The 8,457-nt window shown below is 38.3% G+C and overlaps 1 protein-coding gene across 1 annotated transcript in view; it reads right to left on the bottom strand.

Annotated features, from left to right (window-relative positions):
- Positions 1-7,932, bottom strand: part of DNAJB6_2 (DnaJ sub B member 6) — a 31,087-nt gene extending 23,155 nt beyond the window's left edge. The window contains exon 1 of the mRNA XM_051211811.1: positions 7,673-7,932. The gene's annotated coding sequence lies outside the window, so the exon portion shown is untranslated. The remainder of the gene's footprint in view (positions 1-7,672) is intronic.
- Between the last annotated feature and the right edge of the window lie 525 nt (positions 7,933-8,457).

The raw sequence follows: 8,457 nt of genomic DNA on the forward strand, positions 1-8,457 counted from the left end.
GCTACCAAAATCCTAATAATAGGTTTTATGTGCTTCGTTAAGTCAGTCAGTCAGCTACAACGTAGGACCAGGCACACATATGCATCGGTCCAGGTTGCCATACCGCATTAGCACAGCAAGATGAACACCGGATTCATAGGAGTAGTTAGGTTAAAGGTGGTAATATATAGGAGAAAGATTGCATATAAGGATACAGTACAGGAAGGGTTTTAGCCAAAGAAGCCTGCTGACCGATTTGACATAGGGTGCGTACGTTGAAGGCTCCAACGTATAGTTTGGAGTGAGGTTTCAGTAGATCTGGGACAGTGTTTCGCGCACTAGAATCGTTGGCTATGGTGACACTTGAGGAGGAAGACGAAAGAGGAAGTTTAGAGTTGAAAGTCGATGTAGGATGAATAATAGGAATTGAAGAGGGAGGTTGATTATGAATACAATGGTCTTCAGTGCTGTTAGAGGTATGAGGGTGGTTATCACTTCCCGGTTACCCACACCGTGGAAGGGTTCTTCTGGAGGTATCTGAAAAGGAAATTGGATTAGAAGTGGTCTTAGTGACCTGTGAGCGTGACCGCAGTGCCCAAGGGACAACTGCTTGAGGTCGGTCACACACGACTTTTTTATGAGTGATTTTTGTGTTAGCTCCGTACTTGTTAAGACTTTACCGCCGGAGACGGCTATCCTTGGGATAAGGCGAGGTGTGCATTTTTAGGGTCGACCTTTTCTAACCACACCCCTCCTTATGGGAAGGCAGCATCGCTGTCATACTGGTTGTGTGAAAGAAACACCTTACTGCTGTCACACCTCTGTACAGTCATCAGTACGACTTCGCCTTCGGACCTTGGGTTTGTTGCTTTTAGTCTTACCGTTCTTCAACCGACCTTTCTGACGTGGTAGGACCTTGAGGAACAGTCGTTCCAGTCAGTATAGCTCGGTTGCTTCATCACGATAGGCAAGCCCGACCACCACGTCAAGGTAGCAACAACGGTCGGGCTTCGTTAAGTAAAAGCAGTCAATTCATAGTTTTCTTATATGGGTCGATAAACAATTAGAACGCATAAAACAACTTTAAGTTTGAAGCTTGCACGGCATAATAAGATAGATGGCAGTCAAAGGTTCATAAAACTTGATATAACAATATTGGAGATATTAATTTCTGATTCATCATCTCTATTAATTATCAATTTCAAAGTAGACCAGACGGTTTCAAATGATCTAACCTTAAGGATTAAATACACTGCTACAGATGTATGTTTAATAATTTTAGTAGTAAGAAAACAACCAATTGTAATAAAATAAACATTTAACTAAAGAGAACAACATAGTGCTATTACAAATCATGTGGAATGTATCTAGGGAACTATTCAAATCTAAAGTGTAGTCATACAACAAACGCAGAATATAAACAAGATGAGTTACAAATAACAGTAAATTATTGGTGAATAGCAAACGATATGTCAAAATTCATGTGTCATATGATTAACTATGAGATGATGTTTAAACATTCTGAATAATAATCATGGTAATAATTATAGACCAAATAGATTTTTAATCTCCTACATACTTTGGAACGTCAGTAAAATGAGTTTTTCACACACATGAAGACAAATTAAGTTACATTAATAATGTCATTATGAATGAGGCGACTTTTTATTTCATCTCACTAGATGTGTATTTTGTAAATAATCTTGATATTTTGCTAAAAGAAACAAATAATGGAAATGAAAATGGACGCTGAGAAATATTTCAACCGAGATCGAAAGATGCTTGTACTACATTAAGTTACCAAATAAAACATTGCGCTAATTAATCCTCAACTATCAAATTAAACATAATTCCTAAATGATTTTCAATGTAGAAAGATTTTCAGTAAATGACTTTTCTAAGTTTAACAGATTTACTCAAAAACAGAATCTTCTTGGAGAATAACATTTATTAAAATTAATGTTAGCTTAAGACACGTTACCAGTTAGGCTATTTAATGTAATCTTGGTAAGCAGACTGATATTTACATAGAAGAATGATGGATGTCCCCAGATGTCATGGTATGGCCGCCCTCCCTCTCAAAATGCTCTCACACGGCTACGCGTATACAGCCTCTGCCAGGGAAGTCCTACTCACTGCCTTCTTGTGGCGGGGGTTGTTTACGAAAATGAGAGGACGAAAAGTGAATGTCCGGCGCTTTAACCGGACCCCAAACCAATGGTTCACATGGGCACCAGTATCCCGAGAGAAAAATGGCGTATGAACCAATCGTTGGTCACCGGCTACCATGGGACTGCATCTCCTTACGATGCTCCACTGCCTTGTAGGTTAGACTTTTAGGTCAAAGGCTTGGGGTGTGGCCTCCTAAGAAAACCACCTGCTTCGGTCTGGGCACCCGGGCAGTATCACAGCCCACACACAAATAAAATAATGGTATTCACTGGAAGCTCTATTCTCACTTCGATTTACAGTCAAGCAATTCACATTATTATTATTATTATTATTATTATTATTATTATTATTATTATTATTATTATTATTATTATTTACTACGTCATTTATTCACCCTCTTTTATTCCCACTTTATGTATCCTTATTTTTCGACTTATACAGCAGCTCGCCTATGGTGGAAACTCAGTTCTATCTAAACGTTCTCGAGTCACTGCCTGGTTGATAATTGTATGCTACCACCGAATATGAGTACAGAAGCAGTTTTTATGAAACCACGTGCACCATTCAAACTGGCTGCCTTCAACGTTCACACACTTATGCAGGTCGGACAACAGATCGGGCTGGCTATGTCTTTGGAAAGTATTAATATCGACGTTTGTTGTCTATTCGAGACCCACATTCAAGACTCTGGTGAAGTACTACAAATTCGCTCTCCATCTGTCGCTTCAAAAGCTTGTTTTACGTGCGCTTATCCGGGGACCCTGTTCAATCTTCGTCTGGTCTTGCTGGCGTTGGTGTCGCACTAAGCGCTAGAGTTGAGGCAGCACTAATCGATTGGATCCCCATTAACAATCGGTTGTGTGCTGTTAGATTATAAAGCTCCATCAAAGTGAGAAGAAATCGGCGTGAGAAACGATGTCTTTTCGTCACCTCCGCCTATGCCCCGACAGATTGCAGCCTGGATGCAATCAAGGATGAGTTTTACCACCAGTTATCTGTTCTTCTCCAGAAAGTGCGTTCGACAGATATTGTAGTACTAGCCGGAAACTTGAATGCTCAGGTCGGGCGTCTAGGCACAGAAGAGAGTCGTTTAGGTGGCCGATGGGGACTTGTTGATCGCAGGACAGATAACGGGGACCGTCTACTGCAACTTTGCACAGATCACAACCTGTTTCTGGCTAGCACTAACTTTCGGCACAGTCATCGCCGATGTGCCACCTGGCGTCCTCCCTCTGCATCCCAAGCCTGGACTCAGAATGATCACATCGCGATCAGCTAATGCTGGCATGGTTGTGCACAAGACTGTCGCTCCTTTTGGAGTACCTATCTGGACTCTGACCATGCTTTGGTCTGCGCCAATCTTACTTTACTTTTCAGTGGCCAATGAAGTGACCACCACCAAAGGATTAATGTTAGCAAGCTGGTTGCAAATTCTGTTGCTAGTAAGTATCGAACAGAGCTAGCTTCTAGGCTAGCTACCATTCCACCGAAAAGTATAGATGAGCATTGGTTGAAACTTCGCGACGCCATCAAAATGGCAGGTAAAGCGGCTTCGCGAAACATTCTGTTCGAGGATGTATTGATCATATCTTCACCGTCCACTAAATGTTAGAACACCGTCAAACTTATCAAAGGCCAACAATCGTAGTGTTTCTTGACATCAGGGCTGCCTTCGATTCGTTGGATAGGACTGTTCTCTGGGATTGTCTATTGAAGAAGGGTGTGTCTGAGAAGTTTATTAACATCCTAAAAGCATTATATACAAACACCACAGGCAGAGTGAGGGCATACAACCACCTCTCTCCATTGTTTCATTCGAGCAGTGGGGTTAGACAGGGTTGCCCGATCTCACCATTCCTCCTCAACTTTGCCATCGATGACATTCTGGAAACAGCTCTGATGGATGCAAGTAATGGCGGTGTGGATCTGCTGCCTGGAGAAAGACTTCTCGACCTTGAGTATACGGATGATATTGTCTTACTGTGCGATAATGCCCAAGGAATGCAATCCGCACTTAATCAGTTGGCACTCAATGTCCGTAGGTATGGTATGTGCTTTGCACCTTCGAAATGCAAAGTACTTCTACAAGACTGGCAGGATCCTAATCCTGTACTCACCCTGGATGGTGATCAGATAGAAGTAGTATAAAAGTTCGTGTATCTAATTAGCTGCATAAGTGCTGGTGGTGGCTTGAGTGATGAGATCAATGCACGTATAGTGAAAGCCAGAGCGGCTTATGCCAATCTGGGCCATCTTTGGCGCTTTCTTGGTGTCAGTCTGGCTGTAAAAGGTCGGATCTACAACGCGTCGGTGAGAGTGGTTTTGCTCTGTGTTTGCGAAACCTGGCCTCTCCGAGTTGAGGATGCTAGACGACTCTCTGTGTTCGATCATCGTTGTCTCCGAAGGATTGCTGACAACCAGTGGCGACACCATGTCAGTAATGCAGAGGTTCGGCATCGTGTGTTCGGGCACAGAGACTATAATCCAACTAGTGTCACCATCTTGAAACATCGACTTCGGTGGGTTAAACATGTTCTATGAATGTCATCCCAGAGAATTTTACGTCGTGCATTATTTGCTGACGCTGGGACTGGTTGAAAAAGCGGAAAGGTGGTCAGTGTATGACATGGTGTCGTGGTATGAAAGAAAGCTGTAAAAAGCTGGCTTGTTGGTCCTTCACGACTCTCTGGCCGTGGTCCGAGAGATGGTGCAACACAGTGGCTGGAGTCGTTATCAGATATGACTCAGAATAGAAAACAGTGGCAATCCTGCTGTAACCTTCTTTTACTTTCTTCATAAAGAGTGGTTGAATCTTCCTTAGTTGAAATATCTCTTCTGGTTGTACCTTTACGTTTCTCCTATTATTATTACACTACCTTATACTAATGTGGTCGTTATTGTTCTTCTTTTTATTTTTCTCTCGCACTTCTCACCTTTTTTCCTCTTCCCATTCTCATTGTTTTGTGTGGTGCATATATATTTCGTGCTCCCTTGTACTAATATTTATGTGTTCAAATAAATAAATAAATAAAAATGGATGCTGACAACTCAAAAGTTATTGGCTTCAACTTTAACATCAGAAAGAACTTTCTCAGATATTTTTCCAGTTAAGTTTCAAATATATATCAAGTACATAAACAGAACAAGCTGCAATGCTTAACACGATGTAAAATTAACAAAAAGAGTACGTTTCCTGAACAAGTCGCAATTTTATGAGTTTTAAAGTAAAAATATCAATAAAGTGAGAAACCAAGTGTGAAGTTGAGTGTTTAGTTTATCCCAAAGTATTTATTTTTTGACCTTTGCTGAACACCAAAGTACATCAATTTCGGGGTAGAATGAAATGAAATGGTTGAAAATAATATGAAGTATATTGAATAGTTAGTAGTCTAACAAATGAATACTCAACAAATAACAGTTAACACTCCTTTAGGACAAATACCCACGAGAATTACCGTAAAATAATAACTAAATATTTTGCAAATAAGCATATTATTATACTAGACAAGAAAATCTACCCTGTCTGTTGCTAACTTGCGTTTGACTTCTGTTAACCTTAAAGATTACATCAATGAATGTCTCAGCCACATCGCATCATTAAGTATAACCACTTGCTTCGAATTTCATCTGCCATATTGACAATCCAAACACATTCATCCATTTTTAAAATCCTTCTCAATAATAGTCCTACACATGTACCTTGGTTGATTTGTTGGAGAGCAATATCAAAACATCCATCTGTCTGAATCGCAATTTTTGTAAACCCCACATTAAATTATATCAACTTCAAGCACAAAATCTTTTTACAAGATGAAATCATTTACAATGATTTGATGTTTTTAGCTCGTGTGAATAGTAAATATTTATTTCTAGAAAACCTCCAATAATACAAGCATTTCTGATTCCTGTTTGTTACTAAACATACCCCTTGAAATGCACAAAACAAATTACTCCCAAGGCAGACAGGCAGATTCTAAGCATTTTTATGCAACTACAACAATGCTGGTGTGTTAATTGGATCTAAGTTTAATTTGATTTCTATGCCGAATATACTGTTAGTTAGTTAATACACTTAAAAAGGTCCTTTAAAGTTGGGTTTAAACAAATCACTTGTCGGAAGTATTCAAGATGAACACTTGAGCTGGTCAATTATTCATTTACAATTCGTGTTAAAATAGACTCAAATTATGACATACTCAACCAAAGAATGCTTTACTGGTATCAAAACTATTTTCAATAAAATCTGGGGTTATTTAAAACATAGAACAGGTTAAAGCAAAGTTCAACAATAAGCAAAACGTATTGCCTGGATGTTCTGAATCCCACTTTAAAAAGCTAATATTCATAACGCATTAAAAGTCATTTTCATCATAGTTTGTAAAACATAGTATTTCAGGGATTAATCACGTAATTTTATAGGAAGTATTTTTACAATAACCAAAATTTTAAGGAGCTTTTTGATTACTTCCCAGTTATCAACAATTATTAACTTTCATAGATGTTACTCAAAATTGAATCAAGCAACATCGAAACGCATAAAACTGTAGCTTAATATAGATTTTAGGTAATTAGGACGCCCAACTTAATAAATTAGGAAATTTTTAACAAATGAAGCGATAAAAAGTATAATGTTAAATTTGAACATGATAGAAGCCAAGGGGTAAGGTGAACATTATCACAATAAAGATAAATAGAGACGTAAGCCATAACACAGTTAACAAATATATGCCGAGGGCAACACGAACATGGGTCGTGTGTCAAATAATTACGATATTTAAATGTCTGTATTTCCAGGTTTTATAGTGGAACACAATCGGAAACTTTCTTTGTTAAAACTGAAAACATTAAACGCAAATTGTTTACATGCAATCACGTTACCACATTTACATAAAAAAACACAGGACCACAATATCTACAAATTTCTTATTGCATTTAGCAACACCAGTTTCTCTACAACTGATTACCGTATCTTATTGCGATAAAAAATTCTAAGATGAACACTAGGGAAAGTATCATAGAAATGTATATAATATATGGAAAAATATTTAAAATCCGTCACCTGGTTGGATATATGTAAGGCAATAAGATACGAGTTGTGATATGACAGGTATTAGTTTTAGAAACTAAAACTCGTAATGAGCAAAACTCCATGTCATTCAGAAACTTTCAGCTTGGGAAACCAACCAGGATCGTGATGTAAAATGTACTGAAATTTCTATATTAAAATCCTAAAAACAATGTCACGCAAGCCTTTGCTTGGAAAATCAACTATGTGAGGTAGGTGAACCACATAACACTGTCTGAATATAGTTTACGGTACATAGAAAACTATAACTAGACCTATGACTCAGTTAGGTTTAACAAAACAACCAAATAGAAGACTTGTCTGCAGAGTCAATGTAAACAAGTATAATGCGACCTAAAATAAGTAGTCCATAAATAGGACAATGTACAGGACTCAATATTTCTAATTATTAATCAGAGCGGAATCTAAGAGATCAAATATATTGTCACAACTCACATTTATGAAATGAATTCCATCTGTCTTCACGAGTTTTTCAGTTCAAAAGAGGTGATTTGGACTTCAGTATACCTTAAACCGACGAAACTGCAGATTTCTTATCAAAAAATAAAAATATGAACAATTGCAAATTTCAGTTGTTGTAATGGTTGCTAGGCTTCTCAACCTTGAAGTTCGAATTAGCTAAACAAGTCATTCTGAAGTTGACTAGAATACCAAACATATATGAAGATCGATCTTCAAACCCAGATGCCCTCACTCATGCATTTAATTTATGGGTATTCTAATTTTAAATATTTGACAAATATTAAGCAAGAGAAACAGTATTTATATAGCAAGTCCGATTTCCGCGAAAACCATGCCTTGGTTATGAATACTGATTACTGCTGGCTACCTCCATTATCAGCCTTAGGTTTCAGATGCTCCGATAGTAAGTTGTCGAAGTTAATAAGTTTCATTTTTAAGATTACCATAGAATGTAAACTACCTGCGAGTAATATCTGGGGAACGTATATTGTAATTTGAAATGGAATAACAATTATAAGCATCTAGGATCAAGAGAAGTTGTAAGTCCTCGGTATTTCATCACCTTTTCTATTGATATCCAAACTAAGGGCTCTTCTAACGTTACAAAAGGTCGTAGACACCGGCTAGAATCTGAACTTTTCTACTAATCTTTTAAACCCCTGAAGAGCTATAGGGTCGCTGAAATGTCACTGTGCCCTAGACAAATCACCCGGCAGCTGGATCACTAAATATCTAGCAGATCCTCAATCCCTGTCAAA

This window comes from Schistosoma haematobium, chromosome ZW (genome assembly GCF_000699445.3).
Source record: "Schistosoma haematobium chromosome ZW, whole genome shotgun sequence".
NCBI classification, from domain to species: Eukaryota; Metazoa; Platyhelminthes; class Trematoda; order Strigeidida; family Schistosomatidae; genus Schistosoma; species Schistosoma haematobium.